This window comes from Enhydra lutris, unplaced genomic scaffold (genome assembly GCF_002288905.1).
Source record: "Enhydra lutris kenyoni isolate GAN:26980312 unplaced genomic scaffold, ASM228890v2 scaffoldscaffold29, whole genome shotgun sequence".
Lineage (NCBI taxonomy): Eukaryota > Metazoa > Chordata > Mammalia > Carnivora > Mustelidae > Enhydra > Enhydra lutris.
This window is the reverse complement of record NW_019154113.1, coordinates 16,970,835-16,975,539: the sequence shown is the minus strand read 5'-3', so window position 1 is coordinate 16,975,539 and position 4,705 is coordinate 16,970,835.

Genomic DNA, 4,705 nt, shown 5'->3' with positions numbered 1-4,705 from the left:
GGGATGTGGGAGCCTTGAGATTTTCCCCAGGCTCTCACCTCCAGCGGACGTGCGGCCACAGTCGGGGATGTGGGAGCCTTGAGATTTTCCCCAGGCTCTCACCTCCAGCGGCAGGAACATCCCTGCCAGCCCCACGCATGGTGATCGGGTCTCAGTCTGGTCCTAAGTTCTGATGGGTTCTTGACATTCATTCATTCAACAAATACACGCTGAGCTCCTACTATGCCAGGCGCTTCAGAAGGCAAAGCTCAGAGTAACTTGCTCAAAGTCACACACCTAGAAACTGCTAGAGCCAGGTTTCAGCCTCCAGTGTGCACCAGCCCACTCCCATCTCTCCTTTCTCATCTGAATGATTTCAAATCACCCCCCCCCCCGACACGACCCATCTCGCCCTTTCTGTGAACCCAACACTCCTGCTGTCCCAGGTGTCTTCCATTTCCCTGAGGCCCAGATTCTGGCTCCGCTCACCCCTTTCTTCTGTGTGCACTGACAGTCCCTCTACCTGTGATACTCTGCTCTTGTGAGTGTATGTATTTATGATTCTGGGTGAAAGTCACCCGTGAAAGCTCTGATCTAGACCTATCCGCTATTACTCCCTCCTTCAGCTAAAGACCAGGCGGGCCCAAGTGGCCCTGTTCGTACCTTCAGCATCCTCGCCTGCCCCTGACCGTGACTGAGCCCTGGCCCACCCAGGCTAGTCGCTGGTGCAGCCTGAGCCCACCAGTATCTGTCCTGAGCATCCAAGTGAGACGCAGGTAGAGAGGGTCCTCAGTGGGGCTGATGGGCATGGTACTGTGGTCAGCCTGGGTGACAAGGAGCAGAGAAGCTCCTTGGAGAATGGAGCAGATGGGGAGAAAAGGCCAGAGGACTCCAGAGAGTCCCCAAGACCATCATCCCAGATGGCTTCTACCCCTTCCCTGGCAGGGAAGTCTTGCGGTAAAGCCCCTTTCCGTTGGCCTGCTTTGAGTAGGAGTCTGTTCTGTGCCACTGTCAGCTCCCCGACCCCCTCCTCCCAAGCGTGGCTCTCCTCTCCTGTGCAGCCTCCCATCTTTGCAGCACCTGGCCTCTGTCAAGGGCATGGGGGCCCCCCTCGCGGCCGCAGCGTCCCTCCTGAAGAACCGGCCTCGTAATGCAAGCGTTCCTGTTGAGCCGGCAGCAGGGGCGCCACCGTGTGGCAATTAGGACAAGCGCAGCTTACAGTCCCTCCCGCCGCCCGCTCAGAATGGGTTTATTGATCGACCTTAAAATGTTTTACGGTTTTGTTTTTCACATTTACTTACAGAGTGAGAATTTGCTAGCAGTTAACGCTCACTAGGTGGGTATATTGTACCAAACACCATTTATTCTAAGCGCTTATGTTATTAATCTTCACAACTGCCTTATGCCACAGATGCTCTTACTCTCATTCAACAGATGGGGAAACTGAGACACAGAAAGGTTAAGTAATTTGTCCGAGGTCACGACTAGTCAGTGGCTAAACCAGAGTGAGAACCCAGAGTCCATGTTCTTTACCGCTATATCACACTGCCTTTTATTTTTTCTTAAAGACTTTAAGTCATCTCTACACCCCACCTGGGGCTCGAACTCACCATCGCAAGATCAAGAGTTGAACGTTCCACCAACTGGGGCAACCAGCCAGCCAGGCGCCCCCACTGCCTCTTGTGAGAGTTTCCTATTGTCCCATTTCCAGTTCAGAAAATCCAGGTGTCCATAAAAACAACCAACCCGTACTTATCAGACTCAGAGTAAGTCTTTCTCAGCTTGTCTCTTTCCCTCACGCGACTGCAAGCGGATTGAGGGAAGGAATCTGCCTTACTCACCTCCACATTCTCAGCTCCTAGCATGGAAGACACAGTCACCATTCCATGCAAGCTTGTAGAGATCAGAAGCTGCAGACATACTGTCCAAGTCTCTGTTTATTCTCATATACTCCCATGGCAAGTTCGGACACCTCTCTTCCGGAGACTGCAACAAAAGTCTTTGAATTATTGCACGTAAACATCCCACACAGTGTACGCTGGGGCAGGTTTTGGAGAAAAAAAAATGGGATCCCTTGCAGACCACAAGCTTATCACAGGCCAACAATTTAGTGGGGAGGATGCGAACAAAGCTCATAAAATATCACACCGCACTGTGCAAACTGGGAAGCTAATAGTACCTCATCCAGACTCCCGTAGAACTGGTATTCTGGATGGGAATGAGAATGCACTAATTAAAAGCAATCTGGAGAGGGCGATTTGAGGCGGGGACCATCTTCTGGTTGCCTTTGAGCAATGCTGTGAAGATGTGGGACTTTTCTCCAGAGATGTTCCAGTGCTCAGTCTTCAGCTGCCTGAGCGTCTACAGGCATGTTCCCAGTTGATGGAAGCCAATAGTTCCATAGACCACCTCTTTTTTTTTTTTTTTTTTTTAAGATTTTACTTATGGGGCGCCTGGGTGGCTCAGTCAGTTAAGCATCTGCCTTTGGCTCAGGTCATGACCCTGGGGTCCTAAGATCGAGTCCTGCTTCCGGCTCCTTGCTCAGCAGGGAGCCTGCTTCTCCGTCTCCCTCTGCCTGCCGCTTCTCCTGCTTATGCTCTCTCACTCTCTTGCTGTCGAATAAATAAATATAATCTTTAAAAAAACAACCAAATAACTTTTGGCTCCTTGAAAACTTAACTACTAATAGCCTGCTGTTGACTTGAAGCTTTACCAATAACATAAAGAGAAGAGAAAAGAAAACGTTATCAAGAAAATCATAAGGAGTAGAAAATACCTTTATACTACTGGATTCTGTTTATCAGGAAAAAAGTCACATATAAGTGAACCCATGCAGTTCAAACCTGTGTTGTTCAAGGGTCAAGAGTTCGTATGTGGCAGCATGGCAGGGTCTGGGATAGGGCACCAGGCAAGCCAGGGCAAGGGGTGGGGGCAGCACTCCAAGGACATGCAGGTCGATGGCGGGAAAACTTTTATGTACTTGAATTTTCATATCCGTAAAATGGGGCTGGTCATGGAGCCTCCTCCTCATGGGGGTTATTGAAAGGATCGAATGGAATCATTGCTAGAAAGTGCTGAGAATAATGTCCATCTCAGCCACTGGCTTTTATCACAGCAGTGGCCTTCTCTCCTCTGTGGTGTGGTCTGAGAGGCTCTGCTGTGTAGGTAACAGGTTTTCAATAACTTGATCTGCCCAAACAGGAAATGGGCTGCCTGTGGAGGTGGTGAGCCTCCTGTTGCTGGAGGTGTGCAAACAGAGTCGAGAGAATGGGTGACCTACACAGGGACGCTTTCAGGCCACGATTCATCTGGGGCTCCAGGAACAATATCAATGCCCTGTGTGCTGTGTGCCTAGCCCCACGCCTTCCCCTCCTGATTCTAGCCTTTAACGGGTTGTTGGTCTCCATCTCCTTGCCTTTGGGACTGAATTTTCTGTCTCTGCCAAGTCCTTATGGCTTGGCTGCCTCCCCATCCCTTTCGGTGATTGAAGTCACTCTTCCAGCTAAGGCCACCGGAGGCTAGCCAAGGCCTGGATACCTCCCTGGGGCCTGAAACAAGGAGACTCAGGTCCCTGCTCTGGCTTCGGAAGGAGCTGGGCAGGCACAGTTTCTCCATCTCTGCAGACGTCTCTGCCGGTCTTGGTGACTGCAGCCCACACTGATGGTCCGGCTTTGACAGATGTGGAATGGCCATGTGTAGCTGAGCTGAGATACCCACCATGGACAGCTGTATCGGCTGGGGGTGGGGTACTAGATAACTTCAGGGGTGCCCTTCATATGGACCCTGGTCCTTCCTCCTAGGGGGAAGTGGGCGGAGGTACATAACAGAACACGGAAGTGAGAAAGAATACCATTAAAAAAAAAAAAATGCCAGAACTCCCAGGTGGCTCAGTCAGTTAAGCATCTGCCTTCGGCACAGGTCATGATCCTGGGGTCCTGGGATCAAGTCCCACGTCTGGCTCCCCATTCAGCAGGGAATCTGTCTCCCCCTCCCCCTCTACTCCTTCCCACCACTTGTGGGTTTGTTCTCTGAACTAAAAAATTAAAAAATTGTTAAAGATTTTTTATTTATTTATTTGACAGAGAGAGAGAGAGAGAGAGAACGAGCACACAAGCAGGGGGAGAAGCGGAGGGAGAGGGAGAAGCAGGCTCCCTGCTGAGCAAGCAGCCCGATGCTGGACTCAATCCCATGACCCCAGGATCATGACCTGAGCTGAAGGCAGATGCTTAACCCACTGAGCCACTGGGCGCCCCTAAACAAATAAAATCTTTTAAAATAAAATTGGTGCCTCCGTCAGTTGAACATCCAAGTCTTGATCTCGGCTCAGGCCATGATCCCGTAGTCATGAGTTCAAGTCCCACAGTGGGCTCTGCCCTGGGTGTGAAGCTTAATAAAAAAAAATAAAATTAGGATAAAAAACATTTAATATTGGCATAAATTAATATTAAACTGTACATGAACTAACTGGAATTTTTTAAAAGATTATTTATTTATTAATTTGACAGAGACAGAGAGAGAGCACAAGCAGGGGGAGCAGCAGACACAGGGAGAGGGAGAAGCAGGCTTCCCGCTGAGCAGGGAGCCCAATGCAGGGCTCAATCCCAGGACCCCGGGATCGTGACCTGAGCCGAAGGCAGATGCTTAACAACTGAGCCACCCAGGTGTCCCATACTAACTGGAATTTTTTTTTTTTTTTAATTTTATTTTTTATAAACATATATTTTTA